Source organism: Panthera uncia, chromosome E3 (assembly GCF_023721935.1).
Source record: "Panthera uncia isolate 11264 chromosome E3, Puncia_PCG_1.0, whole genome shotgun sequence".
Taxonomy (NCBI): domain Eukaryota; kingdom Metazoa; phylum Chordata; class Mammalia; order Carnivora; family Felidae; genus Panthera; species Panthera uncia.
In genome coordinates, this window is record NC_064815.1 from 28,200,114 (window position 1) to 28,211,371 (window position 11,258).

The 11,258-nt window shown below is 41.0% G+C and overlaps 2 protein-coding genes and 1 non-coding gene across 6 annotated transcripts in view; 2 read left to right on the plus strand and 1 right to left on the minus strand.

Moving 5' to 3' along the window:
- ATP5MF (ATP synthase membrane subunit f) overlaps positions 1–11,258 on the plus strand; it is a 616,357-nt gene that overhangs the window by 302,344 nt on the left and 302,755 nt on the right. The window lies entirely within an intron of this gene.
- The window catches only part of SMURF1 (SMAD specific E3 ubiquitin protein ligase 1), a 110,607-nt gene that overhangs the window by 40,402 nt on the left and 58,947 nt on the right, over positions 1–11,258 (plus strand). The window lies entirely within an intron of this gene.
- LOC125928673 (U6 spliceosomal RNA) lies at positions 529–635 on the minus strand. Its single transcript, XR_007459730.1, has one exon. It is a non-coding gene; the product is annotated as a U6 spliceosomal RNA (small nuclear RNA).

Genomic DNA, 11,258 nt, shown 5'->3' on the forward strand with positions numbered 1-11,258 from the left:
TTTCTTTCTTTCTTTCTTTCTTTCTTTCTTTCTTTCTTTCTTTCTTTCTTTTTCTTTGCAGACGGAAGGAGAGAGTTTGCAAGTAGGGGAGAGGGCAGAGGGAGAGAAAGAATCTTAAGCAGTCTCCTTGTTCAACACGATCCTGATTGTGGGCTCGTTCCCATGATACTGGGGTCATGACCTGGGCCAAAATCAAGAGTTAGACACTCAACCGACTGAGCCACCCAGGGCCCCCCCAACCTTTAAGTTCTAATTTTAATCACCTGGTGCTCACTCCTTAATCCCGATCCCCTATTTCACTCGTCCCCCCACCCGCCTCCCCTCTGGTAGCCATCAGTACTCAATAAATAGTTAAGGGTCTTTCTTGGTTTGTCTCTCTCTTTTCTCCCCCCTTTGCTCATTTGTTTTGTTTCTTAAATTCCACGTATGAGTGAAATCCTATGGTATTTGTCTCTCTCTGACTGACTTATTTCACTTACTTAGCATTATACTCTCTAGTTCCATCCATGTCATTGCAAATGGCAAGAAAACAATGTAGAAACCTTCATAGGTGTGTGTGTCATCCTTGTGCAGGGGCCGTGCTAATCTTCTGTGTATCATTCCAGTTTTAGTATATGTGCTGCGGAAGTGAGCACGAGCATTTTCATGGCCTAAAAAGAACTCTGTACCCACTGGCAGTCACTCCCCATATCCCCTCTCCCCAGCCCCTGTAATCACTAATCCGCTTTCTGTCTGTATGGGCATTGTCTGTTTTGGACGTTTCATAACGATGGAGTCATACAATATGTCATTTTTTCTTTCACTTTAGGGAAGTCTTCAAGATCACCCATTCCTTTTTATTGTTGAATAACAGAGTAATATTCCACTGTGTGGGTATGCCGTATTTTCTTAGTTCATTCATCACTTGGTGGGCATTTGATTTGTTTCACTTTTGGGCTATTGTAAGTAATGCTGGTGATAAAAATTCATGCACACGTTTTTATGTAGACCTACATGTTTTCAGGTCTCTTGGGAATATACCTAAGTGGGGGAATTGCTGGGTCATATGCTACTCTGTGTTCAGCATTTTGATGAACTGCCAAACTATTTTCCCAAGTGGCTGAAACATTTTACAGTCCCACCGGTAAAGCTTAAGTGTTCTGATTTCTCCACATTTTCACCAGTACTTGGTATTGTCATTTTTATTTTAGCTATCCTAATGGGTGTGAAGTAGTTAGTGTCTGTGGTTTTGATCTATATTTCTCTAATGGCTACTGATGTTGAGCATCTTTTCATGTACTTACTGACCATTTGTATATTTCCTTTTGAGAAAAGTCTTCAAATCCTTTGCCCATTTTGAAATTGGTTGTCTTTTTATTACTGATTTTTAGGAGTTTTAAAAACATTTTTATTGAAGTAATCAATGTTATATTAGCTTCCAGTGTACAGCATATTGAGTCAATAATTCTGTATGTTATTCAGTGCTCACCACAATAAGTAAAGTCCCCATCTGTCACCAAACAGCATTATTACAATATTATTGACTATATTCTCTCCTGTACTTTTCATGTCTGTGACTTATTTATAGCTGGAAGTTCATACCTCTTAATCCCCTTTAGCTATAAATAGATATCTTTACATCTATTTTTTATTTTTATTTTTTTTAGTTTATTTATTTATTTTGAGAGAGACTACATGAGTGGGGAAGGGGGGGAGAGAGAGAGAGAGAGAGAGAGAGAGAGAGAGAGAGAGAGAGAATGAGAATGAGAATCCCAAGCAGGCTCCACTCTGCCAGCACAGAGCCTGATGTAGGGCTCAAACTCACAAAGCCGTGAGATCATGATTTGAGCCGAAATCAAGAGTTGGATGCTTAACTGAGCCCCCCAAGCATCCCTCTTAACATCTATTTATATCTACATAGATAAGAGAGGCTTTTAAATATATTCCATATACAAGTCCCTTATCAGACATTTTCCAATAGTTTTGAAGTATTCTGTGGATTGTCTTTTTACTTGATAGTGTCTTCTGAAAGACAAAACTTTTTAATTTTGATCAAGTACAATTCATGTATTCTTTTGTCACTTACACTTTTGGCATCATATCTAATAAGCAACCATTGCCAAACCCAAGATTGTAAAGATTCAGTCCTATTCTCTTTCTGTAAGAGTTTTATAGAGTTTTTTTCATGTTTATTGTGAGAGAGAGTGCGCGAGCATGTGCCAAGTGGGGGAGGCACAGAAGAGGGAGAATCCCCAGTAGGCTCTGAGCTGTCAGCACAGAGCCCACCCAACACAGGGCTCGATCCCATGAACCATGAGATCATGACCTGAGCCAAAATCAAGAGTCTGATGCTCAACCTACTAAGCCACCCAGGCACCCCAAGAGAGTTTTATAGTTTTAACTCTTACATTAACTTTGGATTATCTACTTTGAATTAATTATTATGTACAGTATGAGGTTAGGCTCCAGCTTCATTCTTTTGCATGTGGATATCCAGTTGTCTCAGCACCATCTGTCGAAAAGACTATTCTCTCGTTAACTTATGTTGGCACTCTTGTCCACAACCAGGTGACATAAATGTAAGGATTTATTTGTGGACTTCCAGTTCTCTTCCATTGACCTATGTATGTTCAGCCTTACATCAGTCCCACATCAGCTTGGTTATCATAGCTTGGTTGTGAGTTTTGAAATTGGTAAGTGTGAATCTCCAACTTTGTTCTTTTTTTTTTTTTTTCAAGATTGTTTTGGCTTCTGGGTCCATTGAATTTCCATGCAAATTTTAGGATCAGCTTGTCAATTTATGCAAAAAAAAAACCCCACCAAAACCAGATGGAATTTTGATAGGGATTGCATTGAGTAGATGCTATCTTATTTTAAATCGTCTACCACATCTTTACGATTGATTACATTCAGCTTCTGGAACAGTCATTGGGAGTATCCATTGAAGATTTATATCTTGATGGATAAATCAGTGCATATCCCAAACTGGCACTACCTATATATTGACCCCCTTCCTTGGTTTCATTATTTGAAATGTGTATGTGGCATGCTCTGGCCAGGGTATTTGCTTAGCAGGTTTTTTCGAAACTCTTTCCACTAATGTTTTGAGATGAGTGAAAATGTGAAAATGAAGACAAGGAAAATCTGTGAGAACCCAGATTCTTAAGGATCTTAGCTGTATATTAGGATGGTGTGAAAGGCATTGGTTATGAGTGTACATGATAATGTTGTGGCTTCTTCCTCCCCTCCCCCCACCCCGTCTTGAGGAAGGAATTGTCTCAGGAAACAGAAAAGCACGTTGTAAGCAACTTAGGTATTTTCCTTCTTGAGTTAGTTCAGTCCAGCATTGTTTTTGTTTGTTTGTTTGTTTTACTATGCATAAGGTTACTGTGCACTAGCTGCTGCAGGGGGAGGAAATCGAAATAAGATCTCCCTAGACTATTTAAACAGCCTCCAGATGGGTCAGTCTTCCCGCTTCCTGCCTCTTCCCATCCATTCCTTCTCATTTTCTACTCCAGTACCAGAGTTTATAGCTTCCTAAAAAAGCCAGTCTGATCCTGTTTGGCTCCTCATTGCCCACAGGGTAAAGTCCAAATTCTTGAGCAGTTGCTGGTGAGACCTTTTCTAGTATGGCCCAGCCCTTTCTCTGCCTCCTAAACCAACATCCCATAGAAGCACACCCTTGTCCCTGAATGTATCAGCCTCTCCAACATGTCCTCGTACATGTAGAATGACCTCCCTCTGTGTCTGCACAACCTTTTTCACATTATACATGTCTTTGCTGTTGCCAAAGATGAGAGGCGGAGACTCAATCACCTCTATTTCTCCAGTGGCACAGGGCTTGGCCAAAGCAATTCTTAAATGTTATTTTAATTTTTTGTAATATTTATTTTTGAGAGAGAGAGAGAGAAAGAGAAAGAGCCTGAGTGGGGGAGGGCAAAGAGACAGGGAGACACAGAATCTGAAGCAGGCTCTAGGCTCTGAGCTGTCAGCATAGAGCCCTAGAGTTCTAGCCCACGAACTGTGAGATCGTGACCTGAGCCGAAGTCGGATGCTTAACCAACTGAGCCACCCATGCGCTCCTTAAATGTTATTTTAAATGAAGGAGGTAGAGTAAACTGCTCAAAGGACCTTATAATCTTAATGGACAGGGAAGATGTTCAAAGGGTTGAAAATCCCTAATACATGGCTGGATGGAAAACTGTATTATGCAGTTAAGTTTATCTGCAGTTTTTCTTGACCAGATATGGTACAGACATGAATCTGTCCAATTTTAATCAGTCACAAAGCTTATTAGTGTTCAGTACACTTTTTTTTTTTAAATTTTTTTAGTGTTTGTTTTTGGGAGAGAGAGACAGGGTGCCAGCGGGGGAGGGGCAGAGAGAGCGAAAGGGAGACACAGAATCCGAAGCAGGTTCCAGGCTCCCAGCTGTCAGCACAGAGCCCGACACGGGCTCGAACCCAGGAACCGTGAGATCATGACCTGAGCTGAAGTCAGATGCTTAACCGACTGAGCCACCCAGGCGCCCCTGTTCAGTGCACTTTCTAGGTGCACTGTGTCATTTTCTGTTGCTGTCTTTTGTTCCATATAGCTCCAGGCAGAGTATTTGTGAATAGGGGGCTGATGTGTGGTGACATGGGACAGAAATATGCATCAGTTAGTGATGAAAACAAGGAAGTGGAGTGTTCTGTGTTATAGGCCCAGTCATAAAATGTCAGAGTTCTAAGAATTATTCCCTTTACATTGTAAGACCACCTGGCATACTGTGTTTTATGATCTCTCTGCCTCTTTCTTTGGTTAGCATGTTCATAGATGTCCTTCTAATGCAACTGCTTTTTGTAATGTCCATAAGGTATTCTTTTGGAATTAAAATATTATAGTTTCCCTTTCCCAACCTCCATTTCTTTACTAAAAATAAGGCAATTATCTGTTATATTTTATTTTTTTAATGTTTTATTTATTTTGAGAGCGAGCTCCTGCACGCGTGCAGGGGAGGGGCAGAGAGAGAGAGAGAGAGAGAGAGAGAGAGAATCCCAAACAGGCTGCATGTTGTCAGCACGGAGTCTGATGTGGGGCTTGAATTCACAAACCACGAGATCATGACCTGAGCCAAAATCAAGAGTTGGACACTTAAACCACTTAACCGACTGGGCCACCCAGGTGCCCCCATTTGCAACTTTTCTAATAAAAATTTCGTATGTAACATTTTATGGGTAATGATCATGACCTCTGGTTATTTAAAGATGTGAATTTTTTTATGTTTTATCACAAGAAGCTAGCTAATGGAGATTTTTTTTTCAGAATTCCCGTGCCATCTTTTTCTATTACTTTTACTGTATTTTATTTAGTTTGATTGGAAACATAGCCTTTTAAATGGCGTGTGTTGAAAATATTAAGCCAAATTGGTTGGGATACTCTTTGGACATTGATGTACTCAACAAAAGATACTTTCAATATTCTGTTACTGTTCTTCTTAATGACTTTTGAGAAATTGTAAAAATGCAGTTTAAATTAGAGTTAGTAGGTATTGATTTTTTTTTTATTTTTTAAAGTTTTTTTTTTAAAGTTTATTTGTTTATTTTGAGAGAGAGCACAAGTGGAGTAGGGGCAGAGAGGGAGAGAGAACTGAACCCCAAGCAGACTCCGTGCTGTCATCACAGAACCCGATGTGGGGCTCGAACTCAAAGAACTCAAAAACTGTGAAATCATTCCCTGAGGTGAGATCAAGAGCCGGTCACTTAACCGATTGAGCCACCAGGCACCCCTGATTTCTTAATCTTAATGTGATTACCTACTGGTGGGTCCTCTGCCCACTTTTACAGTATGGGATATCAAGCCCCAGAAAGTAACTAAATTTTAATTTTCAGCTATGACTCCACTGTGCCCTTTACATTAGAAAAATAGAGAAATAATTTAAAAAATTTTTTTTAATGTTTATTCATTTTTGAGAGACAGAGAGAGACAGAGCATGAGTGGGGAAGAGGCAGAGAGAGGGAGACACAGAATCCGAAGCAGGCGCCAGGCTCTGATCTGTCAGCACAGAGCCTGATGCGGGGCTCGAACTCACAAACTGCAAGATCGTGACCTGAGCCAAAGTTGGACACTCAACCGACTGAGCCACCCAGGTGTCCCGAGAAATAATTTCTAAATTTCCTTTTAAGTACTGCTTCAGCTGGATTCCACAGATTTTGATGCATTAATTAAAATTTTTTCTTTCCGTTCTAAATATTTTTTTATCCCCTCCCTTAAGATGTTCCCTTTCACCCATGAATTATTTATAAGTGTGGTGTTTACTCTTCATGTGTTTGGAGGTTTTCCTGTTACCTTATGTATTGCTTTGTAGTTTAATTCTGTTATGATCAGAGAACCTAATTCTACAATTTCAATTCTTTTACATTTGTTAAGATTTTTTTAATGAATGTTCCATGTGTGTTGAAAAGAAGGTGACACTGCTGTGGTTGTGTGGAGTGCTCGATGAATGTCTGCTCGATACAGTTAGTGGAGGGTGTTCAGTCCTCTTGTGTCCTTGCTGACCTTCTGTCTGTCAGTTCTGTCGATTACTGGGAGAAGTGCTGAAGTCTCCAGCTGTAATTTTGGATTTTTCTATTTTTCTTTTCACTTCTGTCAGGTTTTACTCGATGTGTCTTGAAGCTCTGGTGTCAGATGCATACACATTTAGGACTGTTCTGCCTTGTTGGCAAATTAACCATCTTTTCCTCATGGAATGTCCTTCTTTATCCCCCATGGTTTTCTTTGTTCTGAAGTCCACTTTGTCCAAGATTAATGGAGCCACTCCAGCTTTCTTATCATTAGTGTTTGCATGGTGTATCTTTTCCCCCATGTGAGTGGCAATTCCTCGTTCTTTGTATGCTGACTAATTTTGGATTACATCCTCAACATTTTGAATGTTACGCTATGAGGCTCTGCGTCTTGTTTAAATCCTATGGTGAATGTTGATGTATTTGTTTTAGCAGGCGTTGACCCGGTTGGACTCAGGGTGTGTGTTCCAAATGGCTTTCTGTGGGTTGTGGTTTCAGTGTCTCAGTTCTGTGTTCATAACCTTTGCAGTGCTATTTGTATCTCACCTGTCTGTAGCCCGCAAGTGACCACCTGGAGCTTGGCCAGCGGTTTACCCCATAGTTCAAGGGCACTAGACATTTGTATTTGAAAGTTGTCACTAGTAGTCCAGAATCAAGGCTTGAGATTTTCTTGGCCATCCAGCTAATACAAACCTGGGCTGCTCAGAATTCTTACTCCCAGCCTGCTGCCTTTTGAGGGCCGGCCCCAACTTAGATACTGTTCACCAGGACCCCATCCTTGGCAGTTAACAGATTCCAGCGCTCATCCCCCAAGTCCTAAAAGGGCAACCTTTTAGCAAATAACCGAAGGGCAAGATGCAGCCGGACTTCTTGGTTCTCTCTGGGTCAAGTACTGACTTGAATTAGGGTTCAGTACATCCTCCCTACCTTGTTAGCTATTTGGTGCTTTTAGGAACATGCTTGTCATATTCTCACAGCTTTTACTGTTTTCAGCAGATCGATTTACCTCATCTGCTGTTACCAGGCACTGAAAATACTGATGGTTTTTAGTATTTTTCCAGTTTGTGAATTAGATACAGGTTGTTATAGGTTGCATTTTGACCCTCCAAAATTCATAATATTAAAGTTCTCAGTCCCCGCTGTATCTCAAAAGGTGGCTTCCAATTCTGGGGCACCTGGGTGGCTCAGGTAAGCGTCCAACTTCAGCTCAGGTCGTGATCTCGCGGTTTCAGTTTGAGCCCCGCGTCGGGTTTGTGCTGACAGCTCAGAGCCTGGAGCCTGCTTCGGATTCTGGGTTTTCCTCCGTCTGCCCCTTCCCTGCTTGTGCGCTCTCTCTCTCTCTCTCTCTCTCTCTCTCTCTCTCTCTCTCTCTCTCTCAAAAATAAAAAAAAGAAACATAAAAAAAAAAAGGTGTCTTCCCATTTGGAAATAGGTTCATCACAGATGCAAGGTGAAAGGGAGTCAGGTAGGCCCCTAATCTAATTATGACTGGTATCCTTATCAAATGGGGAAATTTGGACGCAACGAGCCATGTGAGCATGACATGCCATGTGAGCATGAAGGTTAGAGATCAGGAGTTGCGTCGGTCATCCAAGGAACACGACAGAGAGCCAGCAAACCCCCAGATGCCAGGAGAGAGGTGTCCAACAGATTCTCCTTCACAGCCCTCAGAAGGAAGCGACCCTGCAGGCACCTTGATCTGGGATTTCCAGTCTCCAGAAATGTGAGCTAAATTTTCTGTTGTTGAAGCCCCCAGCACCTGGTAGTTTTGTCACGGCAGCTTTGGCAAACTGATGAAGAGACGGTCCTTTCTCTAAGCTGAGATCTTTAAGAAAATATCTTCTTTTTAGGTCCTGAAGTTTAAGTGAGCTTTTTGTGCTATAATGGAATATTTATGTTCATGAAAAATCTTGTATCCTGCAAATCATGCACTAAAAACAGTGTCTTGGTGGTTCAGTCAGTTAAGCGCCCGACTCTTGATTTTGGCTCAGGTCAGGATCTCATGGTCATGGAATTGATTCCTGCATTGGGCTCGTGCTGCCTGCTTAAGATTCTCTTTTTCTCTCTCCCTCGGTCCCTCCTCCCGCTTAGGCGTGCAAGTGTGTGCATGCGCACGCACGCTCTCAAGAGAAAGTGTCTTACAAGACGAGTAAGGAAGGTTGTGGCAGATCTCTCAAGATGTATGCTGCTTAGTAATTACTAGCAAAAGCATAATTGGTACCTCAGTTGATTACCTGGACCATAGGCAGAGGTTGCTAAAATGGATACTAAAAGTATACAAAAATAGCAAAGTGGAAATTCTAGCAATGCTTGAATTGGTGCATGGATAGTGGGTGTCTGACGATGCAAACACAAGTCGAATTCGGAGCCAGTGGCGCCGCCCTCACAGGGAGCGTTGACAGGAGCCAATGCCACAGCCCAGCTGAGTGAGACCTTGGCCTGGCTGTGGCCGCACCCCTCTGGGGAGTGAGGCCTGGGTGCAGGCTCCAGTTCGCAGCTTGCTTAAACTACAACTTGTTGCTAAGGCAAGTTAGGTGAGGTTTTTTTTTTTTTTTTTTTTTTTTTTTTGCTTGCCTGAGATTTTGCGTAATTCCATTCCCTCCCCTTCTTTGCTTTGGAAACTCACAAATGAATCGGCGACGCTTCCATGCTGTAATGATGTCATTCCCACTTACCAATCAAACATGAGGTCATCTGTGTTACAGAAACTGGCAGCAGAACAGATGGTATTTGAATTGAATTCCCTTTTGTATTCTCCACATTCACCTGTTAGTGTCCTGTGCAGCTGCCGAGGTTAACGTGACTTAAACGACAGGAATTTAGTCAGAGCTATAAGTATTTTAAAAATGAGTTGTGGAGGGGTGCCTGGGTGGCCCAATCAGTTAAGCATCCGACTTCGGCTCAGGTTTTTATCTCATGGTTTGTGAGTTCAAGCCCCGCGTTGGGCTCTGTGCTGACAAGCTGGGAGCCTGGAGCCTGCTTCAGATTCTGTGTCTCCCTTTCTCTCTGCCCACCCCTGCGTTCTCTCTCTCTCTCAAAAATAAACACTAAAAAAATTTTTTTTAAAAAAGAGTTGTGGAGTTATTTAAAAATTGATAAGTATTGCCCTCAACTTGTTAAGTTTTAACATTTTCAATTAATAGGAGATATTCTCTTTATGATCTACAAAGCTACTCGTTGTTATAAGAGGGATTATTTGTGAATTTTAAAAATTATTGTAATTTATTATTCCATCACTATTTTATTTAATTGATGTCTGTGTGCACAGAAGATGGGGGTTCCAACAACTGATGGGAGATTCTGCAAGCTTTCCATGTAACTTATGCTCACTTTCAACCTCTAGATGAATTTTAGTTTGGTCTGATTTGTAATTCTAGTATTTTTAATTTGCTGTCCTGAAATATTTAAGGTTACTTTTAGGTAACAACTACTGGACTGTAATTTTGAGATATATGTAATTTCAAACAGCTTTCTTCAATTATTTTTCATCTCATGCATATCAATTGGGCTACTAATGAAACTCACAATTTGACTTTTGTTATCTGTTATTTTTGAAAATTCACATTAATGTGTTACAATGTAGAAAGACTATCAAAGCTTTAATATTTTGACTGCAAAACTTTCATTTCAGCAGATTATTTATAATCATTTCATAATTGAAAAATTGGCTTATCTCAATTTAACCTAGGGTTATATACTTGGCTTTTTTTTTTTTAAGTGTATTTGTTTATTTTGAGAGAGAGGGAGGGAACATGAGTGGAGGAGGGCAGAGAGAGAGGGAGAGAGAGAATCCCAAGCAGGCTCTGCACTGTCAGCGTGGAGCCTGACATGGGGCTCAAACTCATGAACCATGATGTCATGACCTGAACCTGAACAGAGACTCAACTGACTGAGCCACCCAGGCACCCCCATTTAATTGAAGTATACATACAGCAGAGTGTACATATAGGACAATATATTTTAGAATTTGTTTTAAATGAAGACCATGTCTTCAAGAGTAGTCCTTTACATGAGGAGAAGAGAAGTCAAATTGTGCTTAGCTTGGCATAAAATGATTTTTTGCATGAGAATTTTAGGAACGAAATGACAAAAACTCTTCAAAATTTGGGTGCCTTTTCTGTAGGGCTCTGGTGATTTGGGTAATAATTTAATGTTGTTATAGGGTATTTGCTTTGGTGTATTTTATTGAATTTGGGGGAGTGAATTCCAGGGAAATCTTTGTTTTCCGGGACGAAACACAATACATCTTTGTGGTGGTAGGACTGTCTGCATTCTGTCCTAATTGCTAGAGCTAGAGCTGAGAGCAGAGAGGAGGTTGGCTTTGCAGTGAGAGGAAAGGAAATTTGACAGTATTGAGAATGCCAGATTGAAGGCAGCTTTAAATTTGATTAATTCGTAATTCATTTTGGGAAATGTTTTCTGAATATAGGGATTTCCGAGATTAACAAAGCTGCTTATAATTCTGGAAGTAGGAAGGAACAGCGAGTAACGGCGTATATTTTTAGTGTGTAGCTTCCATTCCCCCTCACCTTTTTTTTTTTTTAAATGTTTGTTTATTTTTCAGAGAGACAGAGGGAGAGAGAGCACAAGCTGGGGAGGGCAGAAAGAGAGGGGAACAGAGGATCCAAAGTGCATTCAAGCTGACAGCAGAGAGCCTGATGTGGGGTTTGAACCTCCGAACTGTAAGATCATGACCTGAGCTGAAATCAGACACTTAACTGACTGAGCCACCCAGGCGC